The 24,384-nt window shown below is 37.5% G+C and overlaps 1 protein-coding gene and 1 long non-coding RNA gene across 2 annotated transcripts in view; both read left to right on the top strand.

Annotated features, from left to right (window-relative positions):
- The first annotated feature begins 222 nt into the window (after positions 1-222).
- LOC118356134 lies at positions 223-21,492 on the top strand. The gene is made up of 3 exons (XR_004819450.1): positions 223-348; positions 10,076-10,169; positions 21,451-21,492. It is a non-coding gene; the product is annotated as an uncharacterized LOC118356134 (long non-coding RNA).
- Positions 21,493-21,561: 69 nt separating this feature from the next.
- SLC13A1 (solute carrier family 13 member 1) overlaps positions 21,562-24,384 on the top strand; it is a 119,076-nt gene continuing 116,253 nt past the window's right edge. Inside the window, exon 1 of the mRNA XM_035723231.1 lies at positions 21,562-21,573. The gene's annotated coding sequence lies outside the window, so the exon portion shown is untranslated. The remainder of the gene's footprint in view (positions 21,574-24,384) is intronic.

Below are 24,384 nucleotides of genomic sequence, written 5' to 3'. Positions count from 1 at the left end.
GGAAGAAAACATTTCCAAACCCAGGGAAGGGACACAGGAGTGTGAATCCACAGGCAGTGGTTCCTTTCCAGTTTCCTGGCAGAATTTCACAGTTCTGCTGAGCAGGATCCTATTGTGTCTCTAGGAATGTTGGTCCCTTGGAACTAGACTCGTTGCCTTAGCTAAGAGTTCTGAGTTCAAATGTAGCATGGGGCAACAGGCTGCCTGCCCTTTCAGGGCCATGTGGGCTCAGTCACTTCAACAATCCAACCTCCACCATGCTGGCCTGAAGACTGAAGGAGGAGGAGGTGGCCCCTAAAATGACTGAGATTGAATTTCCCACCAGTTCAATGTGTTGGGGACTCAGAGGTAGGTTTAAATTTGTTTGAAGAGAACAGATTAATCTGACAGTTCAGGCTTACTTGACTATAATTCATACCTGCCACAAAAGCACTTATCACAATTTGCAATTGTATATTAGGCTTTTTTCACTTGTTCATTGTTTGTCTTACAGATTCTAAGTTCGATGAGGGCAAGAAGGCACTCAAGTAATTTTTCTCAAATCAAATTCAAATTAATGAGTTTTGCACATGATATGGTAAAGACTGTTCACTTAACTCACTAGTGAAGTATACTTACCAGAGTGCAAGGTGGTAAACAGCATCAGGAAAAAAATAATCACAGAAAGGTCGAGAAGCTTTCTCCACTTCTTATTCCTATTTATCAGCAGCAGAAATTTAACTGAGAAAAATATTGCCAAATAACCTCTTCCAAAAGATTTCTTAAATATATAAGAGTCCTTGCGTTAGGTGATCTGTTGAAAATGAACAAGGGAATGGGGAGACGGGTGGTTGTAAGGGTAAAGAGGACAAGTACATGTGACAGGAAGGAAAGAGAAAAGGGCAAAGGGGGAAAAGGGCACACTAAGGGAAGGAGACTCAGTAAAGGCCTGGGGATGATTCCTGAGAAGTTGGTCAAGAACATTCTATAAGAACTGAGTGAGTGGACTTAGGGGAAAAATCACCATGAAAAGCATGCTCAAGTGATCAGGAGTCCTGTGGTGGCAGAGTCCTTGCCCATCTTTCCTCAGGAGAGATGGTCCATCATCTACATCTAGACCTGTACCAGTTAGTTCCCTCCTCAGCATGCTGCACTAGAACCTCACCACAGCCTGGCCAGTGGGACCCTGAAACAATAACAAGACTTGGGTGCATCCCTTTTTTAATAATTCTAATCAAAATATTTTTATTGATTCAAACAATATACATGCAGATATTAAAATATGAGATGGTTTGATGGCAAATTTCAAGATAATTGAATTGAAGTTGAATGTCTCTTTCTCCTTCTACTCCTGCCATGTGCCCTTCCTTTGCTTGCGCCTTTAGTATATAGTTAATCTTCTTGTTAGAGAGCCTGACCTCCCAAACACACATTATACAGTGGGACATCCATAAGTCCAAAGGAGAGAACCAGAAAACCCAGTGGGTATGAGTAAGGAAGAGCCATACCTGTAGTTTGGGGTCCCTGAACTAAACACATCTTAGATGCCTGAGCTGGTTCCACAAGTAATTACAAACAAGGGAAATACATGGTATTTTGAAGCATACAACAGGAGTTCCTAATCTTTTTGGGGATAGGGAGGGATTAAGGAAAACTTCCCCGAGGAAGCAACATTTTAGCTCCAGCCATGAAGATGATCTGGAAATGGTTAGAAGCAGGATGGAAATGTGAATGGAATTTTCTTTCGGAGCTGTTCTGGGGATGTGAGATCTCAGTTTTTGTCTTTATGCACCTATCTAGACCTTACTGTATACCATAATCTATATGAAGGGTTGATTATACAAAGGTAAAGAATGAGGTCTTCCACTCTCATAAAAAATTGTGCATAAAGTACAGAACTTATATTGCTCAGTTAGGGGATGCAGGTGACTATTTGGGTTGTTTATTTGTGTTCACTTCTCCTGAATTTGTCAATTGGTCTTACTATCACTTGCCTGGTTGTTCTATTCTTTACAAATCATTACAGCATTGAAGCATTCAAGTGCTAAGATTCTACCATGAGTACAGTGAGTTTGAGCTATATTTCTAATGGTGAAGATGGCTTTGTGCAGAGTGGCCTTAAAACCAGCCATTATCCTTGGATGCTCTGCATTTGGCCACAATGGACCACGGAAGAGAGGGTGTTGATGGAGCACCGTAAGAAAGTACAAGTTATCCATCTTTGATTTCCCTATAATGGTCCTGCAAAATGCTCTTCTGCCCCAAAGAAAACTTTAACTAGTCACAAGAGAGTGCTGGTTATGGGAAGGAAAATTACCTTTCCCCCATGCTTTAGCAGTAAAAGTAAGGATAAGAATCAGGGTTTGAGACAAAGGCTGTTATTCACTGGCTCTCTTTTTTAGTTATTGTTTTGATGGTGGTGAGCTTTGGAGTCAGGACAGAATGGAGATGTTGGGAGAGGAAGGGCATCTTTCAAAATTTACAAATTACTAATTAAAATGAAATGGCCTTTTGGCACTCTCTGAAGTGGGTTATTGTAAGAGAAAAAAATCACTTGTTTTCCTTTTGCTTTTGGCATTATAAATGAATATCCCCTTAGGAAAATTGTATGTGGAAACTCAGAGGATTCATTGCTCTATTCATTAAGTGTGACAGGAATGAAAATGATTTTATGAAAACAAGGCTGTATGAGTTGGATTATATTTTTTATTGCTTATAATCTAAATTTTTTCCAATGCCATCATAGCGGTATCTGTTGACAAATATTTTAGTAAGCTCTCAGTGTGTTTTCTCCCGAAAGTAACTGGATGAGGGTGAGAGAAAAGGAGGTTAGGTTAGAATAAAGACATAGAACCAACAGAACTCTGGTATCAACCCAGCCTGTTTTTATTCTAACTGGAAATCACATGTCAATGCCTTTTTTCAGGATCTGGCATTTACCATAAAGGAGACATTTAATCTAAAAAAGGCCAGAAAGACCAAAAAATATATAGAGAAGGACTATAAAGATAAGATATATATATACATATATGTATATGTATATATATATATATATATATACATATATATATATATTTATGTTTCCAGGCAATAGATAGATACCATGATCATATATGAATAATGACAGAAAGACGGACTTCCCAGTACTTGTTAGCAAATTCACTTTTTGACTCTAGATATTTTGGGTAAGGTTTTCACTAATAAATAAACATGTATGAACAACTACCCATGACAAAAACACCAAGGAATAAAAAACAGTTAACAGTTGTTGATATTAGAGTTAATAATTTGGCATTGTAATTCATACTGGATAATAAAACTACAGACAATGTTAAGTTCTGGTCAGTTGCTAAGTGGTTAGATCTTTAAAACCAATTTGGAAAAGGAAGACATGGAGCTATTGAACAGAGCTTTGGAAAACCATTCTTTAAGGATATTATTTCCCATGACCATACCTCTAGTTTCCAGAGTGCAAACTTAGTTTATGCCTACTGTCCCGCGTAAATATTAATGAATCCCTTTAACTCTAAAAGGTATACCAATTGGATAAAAAAAATTCTATCTACCCATGGGTCATCATGACTATCATGAAGTGGCTTCAGTTTGAGGAAGATGAACCATTTTGAATTCCAACTGAGTGTATTTATTGAGCAACCACTATAGACTCAGCAATGATAATAATAATGATAGCAGTAATCTTAGCAGGGAATGATTACCATGTTCTGGGTAATATACTGGGCACTTTACATGCATTAGCTCTTAAGTTTTGCAATAATCTTATGGAGTAAGTACTCTTATCACCATTATATTGATTAAAAAAAAAAAGAAATAGAAGCACCGAGTAATAACTTTCCCAAGGTCATACAGATAGTACGTATTGAATCCAATATTCAACATTTTTATTCCAAGCCCTATTTCCTTAACCATTTTTTTAATCAAGAAGCTTCCTAATGAGTTAAGTAATTAGGTTAGAGAGTATAGCATAAACACATGAAATAGATAACATGGAATAATTAATAAGATAAAATGTATTGTATTGCCTAGTTCCCAGGGGCTCGTCCATCTGTGGAACACAGAGTTATTGCAAGGAGTTTTTAAAAAGTTATATAAAGCATAAAACATTATTTATAAATTGAATAAATAATATGCTTCATGTCTCTGCTATACTTTTATGATTGATAAATTATACCTTAAATTAAAAGCAGTACAGAATTCCAAGTAGTTTCTTTTGTCAATTCAAAGATATTTTTCTTAAAACCCTACTACTTTCAAGTTTTATGTGACCAGGGTATGGAGGATACCAGCAAATCAATAAAAGCTGGATAAACAAATTGCCTAACAACAACAAGCTCCCTATATGGAGAAAGTGAGTGTGACTACTTGATAGTTGTATTGGGAGATGAAATGTGGTGATGTGTGTGTCTGGAACAGCATCAGGCACGTAGTAGATGCTTACTAAATGATTGCTCCGCAAACGCTACTGAGGAACACATGTTGTGAGTAGGGTGTTTGGTGGCCATGGAATTTGGAGACGCCAGGATAAGAATGGAGAGATTAAAATGAGAAACATAAATGAGTTGTTGAAGACAGAAGGGGGTCTAGCAGGATAGGGCAGAAGAACAAGTGGGAGATGGTAGATGGTGGAAGTAGTAGTGATTGGGAATGGAGAATTTAAATATATGGTTACTTGAAAAGGAGAGTAGCACCCTCCAAAACACTCAGAAAATCCTTTGGGATATTTGCTTCCTTCTTTTCAACTATTGCTATAATTCGCTTTTCCAGAACTGCTTATTTATTTGAGAGAGAGAGTAAGCGGGGGAGGGGCAGAAGCAAGGGATAGAGAGAGAATCCTCAAGCAGACTCCCCCCATCAAGGGCAGAGCCTGCCCGGGGCTCTATCCCAGGACCCTGAGATCATGACTTGAGCTGAAATCAAGAGTCGGCTGCTTAACCAACTGAGCCACCCATTCATCTCTTTAAAGCCAAATTTTATGCATGTTGAATTATATATGCTAAAAGATAAACAGTGGGAGCATTTATAATAAGTTCAAAGAACAAATAAATGAAGTGATTTTTTTTTGCACTTATATTGATTGTTTTCCGGATGTTTTGTGATCATTCTCCACTCTGCATTGGGATGTGGTAAATGTTCTTAATTATGGTCGTCAGAATAATGAAAGAGTTTTCATATCACAGGTGTTGACAGCAAACAAATCTGTGGTTTCAGAAAGGGAAGTTTCAGTCTGAAGACAAATGAATGTTACAAAAGCAAAATAGATATTGCAAGGATCCTAATCTCAAATTTATAGGGGAGAACAGCACATGTCATGCTGTGCAGCCCAGGTCTGGGACATTTAATAAAAGGAATGGCTTCCATTCCGATTCCAACAAGAACATTAATTGTTCTCTTCCTGCACTGTGTCTAGTGCTACAGCACAAATCTTCCCTTAATTTGATTTTGGAAGATTCAGAAAGGTCCCACTCTTGATCTGAATTGTTCCACTTAGCGGCATTATTGAGTTTTATCTCAGCAGCCTGGAGGTGAAACCCATCAACCAATCAGCACGTTTATACAGCATCCCTACTATGCATTTGGTTTTGTGTTAGGTGCCTTCTAGAGCCTACAATGGAATCACAGAGGCAAAACCTGCACATATGAAATAATAAGAAAACAATGAAGGCCAAACTGTGTGGAAATGACTCTCTATGCAATAGAAACCCAGAGAAAACAGAGATCAGTGCAGGCTAAATAGGTTTAAAATTTTTTTCTTATAATTTTAAATTATTATTATAAATCACTACCATTATAACAACATTTACTGTGCATTAAGTGCTCACCATATCCCAGGTACTATGCAAAGTACTCTGTGTGCCTTCTTTGATTTAATCCTCACAACAACTCTTTTCATTATTCCCACTTACATTGTGAGAAAACAACACACTCGTATTATTCCTAATTTATGAATGAGGATATTGACTCTTAACGTGGTTATGTAATTCAGCCATAGTCAGAGTTAGCAATGCCAGGATCCATACTTGAGTTCAAGTTTGTCTGACTCCCAAACCATTATGCACATGACCACAATATATTCTACTGTAAATTTGTAACAGGATGAAGTACATAAAGGAAGTCTTAAGTATATGTAGATTCCAAAAAGGAAGAGAGAAGAGGGAGGGTATTTCATTCAATAGGAGGAATAGCATACAGACATACACACTGGCACAAGAAGGAGCATGGCATCTGTTAGGAGCAGTGGAAAAGAATATGTCCAGAGCAGAAAGTTAGTGCCATGGAGGACTGCAAAGGCTGAGTGGATCTGGTTTGCATAGCCTTGTGCTGTGAATCTACACAAACCAAGGTGTGGAGCCTGAAGCTGGGTCAGACAGGCAACAGGTGGTACTATTCAATATTCTAATATCTGATAGCAAAAGATTTACATCACAGTGTGACTTGAAAGAAAACATGTATCTGATAAAGAACTTATATTGAGAATATATAAAGAATACTTAGAACTCAATAATAATAATAATAATAATAATAATAATAATAGGAATAGTAGGAAGACCAAACATTCTGATTTTTTTTTAAAAAGACCAAAGATTTAAACAGAATATATGCTAGAATAGCTAATAAGCACATGAAAGATAATCAACATCATTACTCAATAAAGAAATGCAAATTTAAGCCATATTGAGATACCACTACACACCAACCAGAATGATTAAAATTTCAAGAACTTAGAATACCAAGTGTTGACAAGGATGTAGAAAAACTGGAACTCACATTCCACTGGTAGGAAGACAAAATGATTCAACCACATTGGAAAATAATATGGCAGTTTTTTTTATTATAAAATTTCCAGATGACTCAGCAATCCCATTTCTAAGTATTTACTCAAAAGAATTGAAAATATATGTCCACAAAAGGCATTATGCAAGTGTTCATAGTAGTTTTATTTAGAATAGCCAAAAACTGGCAACAATCTATATGTCCACCAACTGATGGCTGGATAAACAAATTGTGGTATATGGTATATCCATAAATCAAATATTATTCAGAGGTTAAAAAAGAAGAAACTACTGATGTATGCAAAATTATGGATAAAGCTTCATTGACAAAATCAGTGTAGTTCTTAGCCATAGAGTTTTGGAAAAACTGAACTTTATTCCTTTTTGTTTCTCCTCCAAACAGTATCCTGTTCTCTACATTTAGTGTCAAAAAGAAAATACTATCATTGTCCCACTGGCATATGTTTACCTTTTAAATACTTTTGGAAATAAATCTATATGACTTAAATACTGTTGTACTATCCAAGAAGGGAAAAAAAACAACATCTTGAATTTTGTCAACAATAGGTTACTGTAGATTTTTTTTCACTCAATAGAGAATGCCTTGGTATAATACTTAGAAGTCATTGTCTTTATTACAGCATTTCCTTACCACCCATATCTGACATAAGAGTGGTCTTGTGTTGATATGTACTTGCTTCTACCCCAGTGATACACATTCACCCAACCATTCATTCAAAAACATTTTTTGAGTACTCTCTAAAATATTCAGTTCTATGCTAGATCCAGAGAATAAATCTTATTTCAAAGGCCTGAGCCTCCTGGCAGAGATAAGACATGCCAGTAGTTGATAAGGATATAGTATAATTGTCATTGGTTCTCACCTCTGGCTTCATAAGAGAATCACCAGGGAGACGTTTCAAGAAATGATATTGGGTTCCAACTGAGAGATTCTAGTTTAATTGGTCTGAGGCAGTGCCTGGACATCAGTATTTTTTTTTTTTTTAACAACACACAAGTAAATTTAATAGCATCTGTAATGGAGGAAAGTACAGGGTACTGTGGGAGCATTTGGGAGTTACCTAGGATCCAAAATAAATATCTGGTGGAATTGATTCACTCAATGAGAGAAAGAATATCTAATTAAATCAGGAAGAAGTTTCTCCTAACCAGATGCATCAGAATATGGCAAAACAGGAGAGTCCTTCACTCAACAAATACTTACTGAGTAATGTCTATATCAGAGGCACTGTCCAAAGACCTAAGAACTAGGTCACAGTAACCAAACAGAAGTCACTCCTCCTCTTACAGAAATTATAGTATGATGGTAAATACTGACATTATACTATTAATTGTGGAAATGATAGTTAAATTACAATTCTAAAAAATGCTATAAAACACAGGAACTATGAGGGTCTAGCTGGATAGACCCAGCTCACTCTGGGTGGCCAGGAAGATTTATCTGAAGGACTGATATTTATGTTGAAACTTGAAGGATGGACAAATGGTTGTCAGCACTAATGGGAATGCAGAGAATTGCTAGCAGAGAAAAAAACTGTGAAAAGCCCTGATGTGGAATGCATGGTCAGTGGGTGGCCAAAGAACAGACTTAAAGTAGGGTTACGGAGGAAAGTATTTCTTCAGTGTGGCAGATTACCCAGGATTTAGTAGGCGATGCTGAGTCCTGAGTGTATCACATCCCTTCTGTTCCTGTGCAGCATCAGCATCAGCAACACATCAGTTTGTGTGTCTCTTGGCAGTTAACAAAATATTTCCACAAATATCTCATGTCCTCAAAACAGTCCTGTCTCTTAGATAATGTTCAAAGATGCTAATTGACTTGCTCAGCTTCACATAGCTTAAAAACAGTCTGTAGAACCCAAGGCTGATGACTCCAAACCTGAGCCTATTTCCATCACAACACAGCTAATATTTTTTAAATAAACTAATATTATATATATTGTATGCAGCTAAGTAAAGATTGCTCTGGTAACTTTAGAATCACTTGTCTAGATTTTATGACAGTACTAAGATGTCAGGAACACTTTGTGATTTGTTGTTTATTTTTATAAGAACGAAGGAATCAAAAGACAAAGGGCGAATTTAACAGTAGCTAGGCAGACCTGTCTAGATGAAAGGAATTTATCAAGATAGATCTTTGTTCAGAGCTAGAGGGGCCTTATTTACTCAGTAACTGCTTCCAAGAGGAAGTGAATGCCCACACTCCCTAGGACTAAATGTAAAGAAAAGAGAGGCTTCTCACTGCCCAAATTCTACAGATGAAAGAGAAAGAGCTTTGGCTTGTCAAACAAAGGTTCCAAGGAACCTATGGGAGCTCTGAGGAAGCAGCCAACAGATGCAGTCTTTGTACTGGTCTAGGGTGTTTGTCTGGCCAGGAGGGAAGCTGTGCCTTCCTCAGTTGCCTCCACGTGACCCAGGAACATGTTCACTGGCCGCCATTTTGATGATAGCATCAGATCAGAGCCACCACCTCCCCAAAGTGACACTCCCAAGGAATTTACCCAGTGCCTGCCTGAATGGAAAAGATTCATGGTAGCCATGGGACAAAGCAATTCATCCTTCTTGGCACTTTTGCTTGTAGTCCAGACTGGTTAGATTGTAAGTAGCTATTACCACAAAAAGATTCAGAGAGAAATATTTTCTATAGACATTAAATTGGGACACAAATTATGTATTTAAATAAATAAACCACTACCTAGACAGAACCAAATGCCAGAAAAAGTAACATCTGATAACTTGCAGACTCTTTAATATTTGTCTCTATATCCTAAATTTGCAAAAATATAATACATATATATTCCAGAGAAGGGAAGTCAGGTAGTTTTGAGTTTGGGTGGGCATCTCAATTCCTTGAAAATAACCAAAGGTTTTATAAATACATGATTATCTCATTTGGTCAGTATTATTAGAAAGCAAAATATTTGAAAAGCAAATTTCTAGATTACTAAAAACAAACAAGTATCAAATTATATATTCCCCTATTTTTACTTTTTACCATCCTTTAGTATAATTGCCCTTTGTTTTCATCAGTTGTAGTTAAGAGGCTCAGTTTCCCTGTCCCTCCAGGCAGGCTCCCCATGGCCCTTTATTTCTCCGATCTCTTATCCAGTCTGTCTTCTGGTTTAACAGATTCCACCCCCTAAAAGTTCACATATTTAGTCTTGATTCCTCTTTTCCATTTCCACTTTGGTGTCAGAGTTCATGTATGACCTGAACTACTGCGAAATGTTTTAAATTCTTCTCATGGTTGCCTGCTTCTAACTCTATTGTCATTACTCTATTGTCAGGTGAGATGGCTATCTGCAATGACAAAGCAGCACCTTGGGGCCAGGCTTGCTGTGCTTAGAGATTTTCCAACATCATGGAATCTGCCTTCCCAAGGTAAATCCCAGAAATCTACTTTCTCTGGCTTCTTGGTAGCAAGGGCACAGGTATGAGACCTGGGCTCCTTTACTTAGGCTCATCCGTGTAACACTTGGATTCAGAAGTGTGTAAGTAGAGGAAGGAAGCTCTACACATATCGCATTTTGCTGGCAATCGTGGCAGGAAGTCTGGTTCTGGAAACAGAGTCACTGTAGCATTCAGTGGAAGCAGCATCTCAGATGGCCATCTCCAATGGAGCCCATCCTGAGCATGATATGGGGTATCATTTTTCAGAGTAGCCTAGAGTCTAGTTCTTCAGCTCTCCCAGGGGTTCCATGAATCACCCAGTATTCTTTCAGTAAAGTCCACTCTTTTTCTTACCCCTTATAAGCGTGGAGTAATCTTTCTGAAAGGTAAAACCAATCATTGCACTTCCCTACTTAAACTTCTTCAGGGCTCCCTACTGCCTACAGAATGAAGTCCGGATTCTTAACTTGGCATTCCGGGTTCATCATCATGTAGGTTCCATCAGCTTTTCCAGCCTCTTGCCCTCCATTCTCCCCACACAGACACTGATCCAGGCACACCAGACAACATGCAAGACCCTCGATGTGCCATTGTTTTTAGTGCTATACCCTTTGATTGGAATGCTCCTAATTCCACTTCTGTCTGTCCAGTAAACACTCCTCTCCTTCTTCATGTCTTAGCTCACCCTGACCTTTATTCCCTACAACCTCCTTGACAGTTATGCATTTCCCTTCTTTCTTTCAAGTTATGTTCTCCATATCTCTATTTTAATACTCATCACACTGCAGAAATTGTTTAGAGATTGGCCTTACCTACCCAGGCTGTATGCCTTTCAAAGTCAAAAACTAGGTGCTATTTATCCTTGTATACCCACTTCTAGCATAGTCCCTAATGCTTGATATGAGCTTTATATATCATGCGTGAATAGATAATGAATTCACCTAGTCCTTTTAATTCATTCAGCTTTACCTCTCTGTTTAAGTTCCTTTTATGCTTTAAATCTTCCAATGACCCAAATCTTACCAAAACCTATAGAATTTAAGTATAACCTGACCCTGCCTCTCTTCCAACCTGGGGAGCTGATAAGGGAGGATTCTTTTCAATCAAGAGTAGCAAGCATGCCCAGTTTTCATTGCTAAGTATGCCTATAGGGTGTAGGATCTGGCTGGAGGGCCTCAGGCATGGAATGACGCAAAGGGAAGGGGCGCTGTTGGTAGAGATGGAGACAAACAATGCTAGTAGCCACACATGAGAGATGGTGTGGGTGAAATGCAGCCACCAAAAAGCTGGATGGGAAGGAACCAGAACTGAAATGTGAGTTCAACGTTTTACAGAACTTTGTGGTGAATGGGGATCTACTTGGTCATTGGAAAATTCAAGATTGGGAAAAGGGAAAGAAGTTAAGGCTCACTGCCACTTACAGATTTCCAGTGGCCCTCAGAGGAGTTCCAGTCCCCCCAACGGCAAGTGGCAAGTGGAGAACTAAGAAAGAGCATGCTGTCATCTGTTGTTAGAAGGCAGTTAATATCTTACCCACAGATCAAATGAACTAAGGAATGCCACCAGTGGAAAAGTAAGCTAAAAAATGCATTAGAAATGACAAAGGAAATGACACAAATTAGATGAAATAAAAGCAACAGAAATTCAAACAACAGACACAGATTTAAAAAAAAAAAAAACATGTTTTAAAAAAGTTTTAAATTGAGTTGACAATTTACTGGTCTTTTATCCCTCTGTCTTTCCACTGGAGAGTGTACCCATCCTGTGCCAAAGCGGTTGGTGCCTGTGGCAGCCATTTCCTCGGGCTGATGTGTTGTCTACCATGGGTCCTTCTAGCAGAAGCAATGCTAATGGGCACCAGGGCTCACTGCCAGGTGCCCTCAGCCAGGCTGCACACAGGGGTGCAGGTCAGAGGGCCTTGCAGCAAACCACCATTGCAGGGCTTGTTGGGCCCCAATTTCTACGGTGGTGTTTTTGCAGAGTTCTAAAGAGAGCTCCCAAAGAGTTCATTTGGGCATCTGCAAAGATTTCAGTCTAAAATCAGTCAAGGTAAATGATTCTACAGCTAGGATTTCAATGTATTTTCTCCTCCTTCCCCCTTTCTCTTTTCATTAAGCTGAGTGACTTAGGCACTGATGTTTCCTGTCTCTAAAGCTGCTGGTGGTATGGTGATTTCATAGAGCATCTCATTCAGATTCTCCCACAGGGGCTAGTATCAAGACACTGACCCTGATCTATAATCAAATTCACTGGCTGTCTGAATCTGTCTCCTTGAAGTAGCAGAATCCTGCTGATATGATAGTAAATACTGCCCCTCTGGAAGGGAGCATTGTGTTTGAGGTCCTGGATTGTCCCGTAGAAGTGGTTGGGATGGCAAACACTGGGCAAAATCAGCACTGCAAATTTTTCACTACAAAAAGTAGATTATTTTGTTACTCTCAATGTATATTATTTATCAGTAAGGAATGGACATAGGGTATACTATAGGACTGTTTGTCTCTTACATTATGATGAGATGTTAAATTACAGTGGGATGGAGAGGTGACAAAGGTATTATCTTAGTGTGACCATGGTTTGAGTGAGCTTTTATCCATTAAGTTCTGTTGCTCATCTTGGATATAAGGACTTGAATTAAAAGACTCAAATGCCCAACTTCAGTTTGGCTTCTGTATGTTTAACTCCTATTACTGCTGGAGTAATAAATGTATCTGCTAGAGCATTCCCAAGCATAACTCATCGTAGGCTCATTTTATATTCCAGAGATTGCTTAGCAACGATATACAATAAACTGTGCTTCTCTTGGGATACAAAGATGGCGTTGACTTCTCGATTAGACCCGACTTTAACATTCTTTCTTAATTAATGATGACAGTTTGTTCTCTGAGTCATCCACACTCTGTGATATGTGGCTAGCTAGGTATAGATCTATCCTAAGGGTCACAGACAGAGTTTTAGTTGGAAGAACTATGAACAGGATTATATTCATGCCTTCAGTTCTGTTAGTATCATACTGAATCAGTTGCCAACATTTAAATATCAGGAAATTTCACATAAAAGATTATGTTACTGAGGGTTTTTTTTTAAATCTGAGAAATCTGATAGCCTGGGACCTGTAGCATCTCATGCCAACAAACTGGCCCCGAGGATGGCTGCCTCCTCTCATGGGCTGTCTACTTTCGATTTTACCAAGGTTCTCTGCTTGCTCTTCCCTTTCATGTTTGACCGTCTTGAACCCAAAGGCATTGGAGTTTGCAGTCTCTGCTTAAGGGAAGGACACTCACCTTAATTAAAGTAATTCCTCCTCTGTGATGAAGAAAGCATGAATTTCCCACTTACTTTCACCACAACTGCATTTTATTTTCTCAATGGGATAAAGCTCTGTGGCCGGTGAATCAACAAGTCTGTCAGGATCAAACTAATTTTTGACACTCAAAAATAGATTACTTTAAGTGTTTAAAATTCTTAGTGAAATTTTTAGTTAATCTTAAGATTCTGTGAGTGCTCAGGATTTCTAAAATCCTTCATACCACGAACTAATCTACTCAGGTCAATCTCCATTCCTTTTGCCACCTCATTCATTCCCTTTGACCAGAACCCTCTCCCCAGACCCTCTGAAGATCCCAAATCTTTGTTTTTAGACTCCACTTAACTCTCAGTTTGTGCCAGGGCGAAGGGGACCACATGATGCAATTTTCCTTGGACAGCCCCACGGTAATTATTAATAGCATCCCTTTTGTTCTCAAAAGTGTCCATATTTGAGCAATAAAATAGATGGCTACCCTACCCTGCTACTTCAATCCATAATGATATCTGTGTTTGTGATTATCCTAACATACAGCAGTCCATGGTCTAGGATTTAACAATTATAATTTTCTTTTTTTTTTAAGATTATTTATTTATTTATTTATTTGACAGAGAGAGAGAGAGAGCACAAGTAGGGGGAGCAGCAGAGGGAGAGGGAGAAGCAGGCTTCCCACTGAACAGAGAGTCTGATGCGGGGCTCGATCCCAGGACCCTGAGAACATGACCTGAGCCAAAGGCAGACGCTTAACTGACTGAGCCACCCAGGCGTCCCTAACAATTATAATTTTCTTATTTAATAGCAGTCTTCTCTGAGTGTGAGGAGTTCTTTTTATCAACATTAAATTGAATGGGTACCTCTAACTACCTACCTCCCATAGAAGGCAAACTTCTTTCCAATAACAATAATTTACCTCATATTTGTTTAATTTTAGCACTTCTCAAAATGTGCTTTGGGGACTCCTGTGGGTCTACAAAATTGTTTTCATAATCAAAGACATTATTTGCTTTCCTCTCTCGCTCTCTCACCAGTATACAGTGGCATTTTCCAGAGGCAACATGACATGATATGGCAATAGATGGAATGTAAAGTCCAACTGTTTTCAGTCTCTAAAGAGATTTGCAAAAATGTGAAATAATACCATTATTCTCACAGTTTTTTTGAAGAGTAAATTTAGGCTCCTTAAAATATATTATTGATGTTAGCCTATAATGGGGTTATTATTATTTTGGGTTTTAAACAAATTGCTAAATATTTAAAATTTTTCTCAATTTTATTTTCTAATGGCACATGAGAAAATGTTTAGGTAAGAGTATAGAGGATTCTGAGACTGATCGTTTGAGAACTGCTGACAAAGTGCTTTTATACTTTTCAAATAATTTCACATTTATTGTGTAATTTTGAGTCATTTTATCTTTTCTTAAATTGAGATGTGATTCACATGCTGTAATGTTCACTCTTAAATTCAGTGGATTTTTCATATATTCACAAAGTTGTACAATTATCACTACTATCTAATTTCAGCATATTTTCATAACCAAAAAAGAAACCCCAGACCCATTAGTAATTAATCCCCATTCTCCCCTTTCCCCAGCCCCTGGCAACCGCTTATCTACTTTCTGTTTCTGTGGATTTGCCTATCCTGGGCATTTCATTTATAAGTTATTGTGCAATATGTAGCCTTTTATGTCTGGCTTCTTTTACTTAGCATGTTATCCAGGTTTATCCATGTGGTAACATGTATCAGGATCTCATTCTATTTTATGGCTTAATAATATTCCATTGTATGGATATACCAAACTTTGTTTATCCATTCATCATTTGGAACGTTTCCACTTTTCAAAAATCCTGTAAAAAATGCTCTTGTAAACATTCATATGTGAGTTTTTGTGTGCAGACATGTTTTTGTTTCACTTGGGTATAAACCTCAATGTGGAATTGCTAGGTCATATGGCAACTCCATGTTTAACATTTGAGGAACTTCCAAATTGTTTTTCAAAGCTGCTGCACAATTTTATATTCGCACCAATCACATATAGGGTTCAGTTCCTCTACATCCTTGCCAACATTTGTTATTGTCTTCCTTTTTTTATTGTAGCCACCCTAGTAAGTTTGAAATAATATTCCATTATGGTTTGATTTGCATTTCTTTGGTGGCCAATAATCTTGAGCATCTTTTTGTATGCATATTGGCCATTTGTATATCTTCTTTATAGAAACGTCTATTGAAATCTCTATCCCATTTTAAATTGTATTATTTGTGTTTTTATTGTTGAATTGTAATTTTAAAAAATATATTCTAGGTACTACACCCTTATCAGATATATGATTTTTAAATATTTTCTCTCATTTTGCAGGGTGTGTTTTCACTTTCTTGATAGTGTCTTGGAGCACAGAAGTTTTTAATTTTGATGAAATCCAAATTTGTCTAGATTTTTTTTGGTTACTTGTGGTTTTGGTATCAGGTCTAAAGAAAACAATGGCAGAGGTGTCAAGTGTTGGTGAAAAGATATAAATTTCCAATTATAAAATAAATAAGCCATGGGCATGTAATGTACTGCATTGTGACTATAGTTAATAATACTGTAATTATACATTTAAAAGTTACTATGAGAGTAGATCTTAAGAGTTCTCATCACAAGGAAGAAAAAATTTGTAACTATGTGTGGTGATGGATTTTAACTAGATTCCTGGTGACTATGTCTCAGTAGATACAAATATCCCAAACCATTATGCTGTATACCTGAAACTAATATAATAAGTCAATTATATCTCAATTAAAATAATAAACTAGATAAAGCCAACAACAACAACATGAATGAATGAATGAATGAATGAGTAAATGAATGAAAATAAATAAACAAACCAATGCCAAATTTCAGGTCACAAATATTTAAACCAATGTTTCTTCTAAGAGTTTTATAGTTTTAGCCCTTACATTTAGTTCTTTGATCTATTTTGAATTAATTTTTGTATATAGTGTGAGGCAGGGTTGCGACTTCATTTTTTTGCATATGGATATACAGTTGTCCCAGCACTATTTATTTAAAAGACTCTTCTTTCCCCCATTGAATTATCTTCCTTGCCTTTTTCAGAGTAGTTTTACTTTTACCTCAATTTTCATTACTTCCAAGTCAGTCTCTACTAATTGTGCCTTTCACTCAAGTTCAAAGTGCACATTTCCGGATAGAGCACTGGCTGCCAGATAATTAGTGAAAACATGTGACAATGAAGTCAATTCTGAGACAGTTTACTCAATGTCTATGAAACATCTTCCAGGATGAGTGATCACAGCAAGCTGCTGGGTCTATGAAAAGATGAATGATTCTGTGTAAAATCATCTTAGTTTCCTTTTACTATATAGATTGGATTTCTTGAGGTTCTATGTCCAGTAGGTTTGCTCCAAGGTGTTTTATTTATTTATTTTTTTTTTTGAGGATTTTATTTATTTGACAGAGAGACACAGCGAGAGAGGGAACACAAGCAGGGGGAGTGGGAGAGGGAGAAGCAGGCTTCCCACTGAGCGGGGAGCCTGATGTGGGGCTCGATCCCAGGACGCTGGGATCATGACCTGAGCCGAAGGCAGATGCTTAATGACTGAGCCACCCAGGCGCCCCTCAAAGCTGTTTTAGGTAGCAAATCTCTTGCCTATTTATTTGGATTGACTTTGGATAGTTTGTTTTATATTGATAATAGCTTTTTTTTTCACTTTTAGAAGAAAGAGCACCAAAAGTTAGAAATCTGTACATTTTTTCTAGAAAATTTTGAGAATTCTACATTTTTTGAAAGAAAAATTTTAATGTACATACTGAAAAGTAATTATTTGACTATAAATCAGTTCTAGAAATATAGAATGTAAGAGCTGCGAGATCATATAAATCCTTGATTTTTTAAAGGGAGAATAATGAAGCCTACAAAAGCAAATATAGGAGACTATAACTAAGGTCTTGAAAGAGTTGAAAAATGGAAGGAACTTTAAAACTTGCAGTAGTAATCCAGATACAATACATATTTACAGAATCTATCTACTTGGTAAACAACTGGAGTGCTTCTCCCAGTATAAAAGAGTTGACTTATCAGCTATCATAATAATACATTAACTAAGCCAACAGGAACTAGGCAGCAAGGTTAAGATGAAAAGTTACCATGAGGCTGTCAGACCAAAGGAGTATCACAATAAGAGATGAAAATCAAGTAATTGTCTTCTAAGAAAGTATGGGATGGGGGAATAGCAGACAAATGCCTTGAATGTTTTAGATATGGAGAGTCTTGAGATTGAGAGTGGTTAAATTGGCCATTGAAAGACAAATTTTATACATGGCCAAATCTTAGAATAATGCTCCAAGGAGAATAAATATCAGATATAGAGAATATGGATTTGGGGTGGAGGATACTCCCACCCCTGTCCCCTCTGGCAACCGCCAATTTATTCTCCATATTGATGAGCCGGTTTCTGTTCTTTGTTTGTTTGTTCATTTGTTTTATTTTTTAGATTCCACATATAAGTGAAATCATGTGGTATTTGTCTTTCTATGACTTATTTCACTTAGCATAATACCCTCAAGGTTTATCCATGTTGTTGCAAATGGTAAGATCTCATTCTTCTTTATGGTTGAGTAATAGTCCATTGTATATATGTGTAAATATATAAATATAGATATATACCACATCTTCTTTATTCACTCATCTATCAGTGGAAATTTAGGCTGCTGCCATATGTTGGCTATTATAAATAATGCTGCAATAAACATGGGGTGTATATCATCTTTTCAAATTAGTGTTTTTATTTTCTTTGGGTAAATAACCAGTAGTAGAATTACTGGATTATATAGTATTTCCATTTTTAATTTTTTGAGGTACCTGCTTGGGTCTCTATCATTTCAGGTGATGCCTCCTTCCCCTGAGGGGAAGGTCTGAGATCCATTCACTCTCTCAGCCTTGGTCCTTCCCATTGCAGGCTCTCTCCTTCTCTAGGGTGCCTCTGACGAGATCCCCAAGTGGCTGATGCTGAGTCTTCCCAGGAGATAACATCCCTATAAGAGAAAAGAGAGGAAGGAGTGGCCAGGAGGAAAAATACTAGTGGTTTCCAACACTACTCGTTTCATACTAACTCCACATGGGATCTCTTGGAGTTTACAGAGTCACATATATGCATTCACACATATTTAATACTGATAACATTTCTTTTCTAGAAAATAATGAACATTTCTAATTTTTGAGTGATTACTGATGGATAGTTCTTCTTTCTCTGGTGAAAACCATGATATAATAAGTATAATTACTAATACTTCTTATCCAGACAAAAGCATATTTCAAAGTATAGAGGAAGAACTGTTTAGTGAAGCTGAGAGTAATTTATGCCTTAGAAAAAAATGGTTTATGTCCTTTTTGGCATTTATGCTAGCCAAGGAGTAGAGAGTAGACATAATCAGATGTGTAACAAAAACTTCTGGGAAGGTAGATTTCAAAAATTTTTAAAGAACTGTGGATTTGTGCTTAAAGATGGGAGACAGGACCATGCCATCCTGATTGCCAACAAGGCAAAAGTTGTTGCTGTTAACTGTACATGAGTGAGTGAGATGTCAATCTTGGGCCAGATTCTAGAATGGACTACATTTTACTAAAAGTACATGTCTACTAAAAGAAGACAATTCAATAGACCTGAGTTAATGAGTATCCAAGAGCTGCTTTCTAATGCAAGAATGTCAACTTGAAGAAAAGTATCTGGAGAGAGGAACCTATTGACTATATTATCAATGATTTTAGATAAAAATATGGAGGGCACTATCATTAAATATGTATATAGCATATGTATGTGATAGATGACAGAAGTCATGGCAATTTAAAACATGTAAAAATCTAACGAGATAGAAATTCACAGGGAAATTTTTCCATATTTTTCAGCGTGACAACATAGGGATTACTAAGCTATAGCTCACAGAAAAATATTTTGAACGTTTATTGGATAGTAAGCTCAGAATGTTTCAGCAATGTAATAGGGCAATGCAAAACAAACTCTGCAGAGCAGCTTGCATTTCTATAAGAACCACATGAGAACTGCTCCTGTCTACCCAGCAGCATCTGCAATAGAGCACTGTATTCAGGTAATAGAGTTTAATACCTCTATTGGCCAGGGATAGAGAAAAAACTAGTTCATGCTTTTAATCTGAGATGAGTGCCCCGGATAGTGGAAAGACTTCAAGTTTGAGACCTGAGGAAGAGTTGAAGCAAGTGGACAAAGGGAGACTTCAAAAATATAAAGGTTGTCTGGAAGAGTAGCTGGATTTCTACCTCCCCATCTCTAGCCCAATGATCCCAAAAAGCAAATTTTAAAAAGTAGATGGAAGGTACAGGAAGACAAATTTTGGCTCAATCTCAGGAAAAAAAGAATCTAACAGAGAAGTGAGGGGTTATTTAAATATGGAATTTAAATATGGATTTAAATCATCCATGGTTAGAGCCACTCAAGAATGGGCTAGGGGTGCCTGGCTGGCTCAGTCAGAAGAGCATGGGATTCTTGCTCTCAGGATCGTGAGTTTGAGCCCCACGTTGGGTATAGAGATTACATACATACATACATAAGTTAGGAAAAAAAGAGAATGGGCTAAAAACACAATCAAACAAATGGGCTTTTCAGCACCAATGTGTCACAGGGGCCTAAACAATTTTCCAAACCAGAGATACTGTGATTCCCCACATGTAGAGGAAACCACATTATGTCAAGGCTCTTGCTGTGAGAATTTCTAATTAGTTATTTTAGGGACTATGATCATGGAGATTTTTGTAAAAGATAACAGAGATAACAGAATTAGTTGCGCTGTCACAACACGTGTCTTATGCTCTAAGCCATGAGGAATTCTTGGCCGTGTGCTTGGTGCCTTCCCCATTTGATGGTAAGCTGTCTTGTGGAGGCACCATATCTTATTTATATCAATTCACTTGCTTAGAAGGGTCCATTTTATTAGCCTCATTTCTTTTAAAATCTCCCAGAATTTAAACTACTCACCACTGTCATTTTATATCATGTTTATCCAGGCCAAAAGTATAAATTAAGCTGTGTCCTCATGGTCTGTAAATTAATGTGATTTAACTGCACAATCATATAAATCGAGAGGAAAATACTCTTCTGAAAATGTACCTCTCTGAATCTGTGGTTAAAGAACATGGATGAAAATGTAAGCATAAATAACTTGTCAGAATAAATGTCAGTAGTTTCCTCATAAGGTCTTAAGTTGTCACAAGGCACACATTAACTTCTTATAAACAATGAATTTCCTCTATACGCTACCATTTTTAACCCAAAGCTGCCAAACCCAAATAATAAAAGCCATATGGTGAAGAACAGTGAATGCTGTAGCTACGTCTACAGAAAATTACTGCAAGAGGGCAGCCTGGCTAACTCCCTGGGCTCATGGTAATGGCATGTTGTGAAATATTCTATACTTAGGTAAAAAATAACTTCCAAGGAAGATAGGTCAGCTTGACAGTAAGCTGGATTATGTCAATGCCACTTACTTACTATACTTAAAATGAATCACTGTTAGGAACTATGTGAACCCTTTCTCTCTTCACTGTCAACAAGGACAGGAGATGTTCCAAGCTCAAATGGACAATATGTTTGGTGGTGAAATGGTGGGAGAAATACCAATGTTTTTTCTGAGAGAGAAAAAACAGACCTAACGGCTGTGAGCAATGGTGAATTTCATAGCAGAACTGAGATCACGAGGGCCAAATTTTTACCTCCCTGGTTTCTTTAAACTGGTCTCTGTGGCTGTACCTAAAAGCAGTTTCTGACTGCCTGCTTTGAACCATATGAAATCCTTCTAACTTTACAAGAGGACTGAACACTTGGATCAGCTGGGATCATGTGGTCTGTTTCTGTGGTTCCTCAGCTTCCAATGCAGGGAGTCCTAGAATCAATTGTAAGCAATCCTCTCTTTACCTTAAACTCTGGTCTGCTTTCCCATCCAGATGCTGGCAACACCTGCTACATCCAGGAGTCCTGGGTTCGCCTCTGAATACCCTACAGGTTATCACGAGGATGACAGTACTGTCTCACATGTACAGATGGCTGGAACGTGACTGTTACATAAGGTGATTGGGCATGGGAGGGAAGGAGGGAGGGATGGGCAGGGAGCAAAAGTAAACAGAGTTCTAGACAATTCACCTTTCTTTTCTAATGGCATGCCAAGTATTCCAGAATGTCCTTTTTCCTCTTCTCTTCTCCTCCACATCTCCCTCTTCCTCCCTCCACCCCTAAATTTTTCCCTTTTATCCCTCAGAGAGCCCAAGATAAAGATATGGTCAGTCTTGGTCAAAGGGAAACGTTCCTCCCACCCCAGGAGAGGGTGTGACCAGTTGTATCTGGGCTGGAGTACTAAGGTGTTCTGGCAACTGCTTTTTTTTTTTTTTTTTTTTTTTTTGCTGGAAATAGGTCCTCTTTTGGAATGTGCTTTGCTTCTCAGTTTGTGAGAGTTCAGGTCCTCACCTCCTAGGACACAGTTCAATCTTCACTGTTCAGTCAGCCATTTACTTCAGGGCATTGGAGGAATGATTACTAAAGTTGTGGTTAATAATCAGTATACAAATTTAGGTGTTTAGGAGTTGTGCAGGAATCTGGAGTCTCCAGGGTGATTTTCCTTCCCACATGATGGCTTTATCCTTTATATTAGGAAAGAAAAATTAAAATTGATACAGTTAATTGGTGTGGGCCTGGAAATTTTACTATATACATCATCTATATGTTTCACTTTCATCAAGAGAACTCACCTTAAAGAATGGAAAAGTGGTCCAGAGGAAATAAAAAAATATTAAAAATTACTGAGGAAACTGACCACTAGATGCTAGTTAGGAGGGAAAAAATTATCTTAGTTTTCATAGTGTCTAAAAAGGTTTGGGGGCACAGCTCACATATGGCACTCAGAGAGTAAACCCTTCACAGTGCAATGTCTAGAAGTTATGGAATTTATAACGTAACCAGAATATATAAATGGAGATGCACCATTAGTGAGTGTCAGAATTAAGGACTTGTCGAAGCTTAAAAACAAATGACTGTGAGGAGAAAATCTGACCTATATTGTTTGACTCCATGGTCTCAACAATAGCAATTGACTAAAAGTGCCATGCCCTTTGAACTCTAAAAATTCTAAGAATGAAAATAGGAACACACAGTAAAAGCATTCTGACTTTTTTTCCTAGTCAAAGTGTAAAGTATACACACTTTCTTGTCTTAGTATTTATGGGTACATTTGCAATGGAGCAAATATTCCCCCATTAAAGAAGCCACATCTCTCTGCAAACCTAATACTCTATTGAAGAACTGCTCTTATTTCTTTTAATTTAAATTCAATTAGCCAACACAGAGTACATCATTAGTTTCAGATGTAGTGTTCAACAATTCATCAGTTTTGTATAACACCCAGTACTCTTCTTATAAACCATACTCTATCAGCAATGAGGCTTTATTGGTTCCCATTCATCTATATTTGTAGGTAAGTTTACAGAAACTTTTCACAGAGTGTTCACTTGTACCTAGCACCTTGTTAGGGACATAAAGGGGAGTAAATTACTGTCCCCTGTCCTCAGAGAGTTTGCAGTCTTATTGAAGATTTAAGATTTACATGTATTATTAAAATAGTAATTAGTATAAGTGGTTTACTCCAGGCTGACTGTATCTTACAAATACCAAGTCAATGATTCTCAAATATTAGTATGCATGAAAACTATGTAGAAGGCCAACTAAACATGAAGCCATCTTTTGACCCAACAGGGCAGGGCTTCTGTACCTTCGTCCAGCACTCCAGATTATTTGGCTGTAGTTGGCCCAGTGAGACTCCTGGGTGGGTGTGTGGAAAGTCAGGAATTATCAGGACAGATCTGTAGAAGGCAGCAGATTTGAGATGAGTCTACAAGTCACACTTCAAGGTTTGTGGAATTTAAATATAGAGAAGGGAAGCATATTCTTGAAAGAGGGAAAGGCCTGAAGAAAAACACAAATTTGGGAGCAAATGTGGTATAAGACAGAGATACCCAGAAAACAAGGCTGAGAGAAGCATGTAGGATATCCACATAAAAGCTGATTTCCACTCCCCTCAGGTTGACTGTCTACACAACTTACTTATCCTGGACAGTCTAACTTCTTTATGAAGGTACTCGGAGTATATACAGTAGGAATCTTTCTTTCTCTTTATGCTTATGCTTGAACCCAAGTTTCACATGTTATGTTCAACCATAAGGCTCAAGGAACATAAAAAAAAGCAAACCCTAGAGCTTCAGTTTCTAAGCCAACCAAATCATGTGTCTATATACAAATTCTAGATCTGATGATTTAGTGTTTAGTGTCACATTCATAGTCATTATGGTAGACATATGGCATAGTACAAAAAAAAAAATCATTGCCTTAGGAACCAGAAAGAACAGGATTTACATCATTATTATATCATGTAGTACCTGGGACATTTTACATGGCCTCTTTGAATTTTAGTTTCCAAATCTATAAAAGAGAAATAATTATAACAATACCTATAATTACAATATCTTGTATTGTGTTTTGAAGCTTAAATGAGGTGGTGGTGTAAATTCCCTGGCACATAGTAAATAACTGTGAATGAGTGAATAATGTTTCTAATATCTTTATATTTGTAAAGGACATGTTTTAAATGAAGTAATCCATGATTATGCCTTGATGTAATTCATTTTAGGTCAAATAGGTCAAATATAACACAGTTGTAACATATTAAGAGAGATTTATGTTTTTCTGTACCAAGAAGAGGTGCACTTTGACAATTGTAGAGCTGGTTAACAATATGCTGTGATTTGAAGGACACCCTAAGATATGTTTCCAAGGGGGCCAAGGTCTCCCAAACGAGTGTCATTCTCTGGTGACCCCTGGGGAGGTATGCAGCT

Source organism: Zalophus californianus, chromosome 12, assembly GCF_009762305.2.
Source record: "Zalophus californianus isolate mZalCal1 chromosome 12, mZalCal1.pri.v2, whole genome shotgun sequence".
NCBI lineage: Eukaryota > Metazoa > Chordata > Mammalia > Carnivora > Otariidae > Zalophus > Zalophus californianus.
This window is presented reverse-complemented; position numbering and strand designations above follow the sequence as displayed.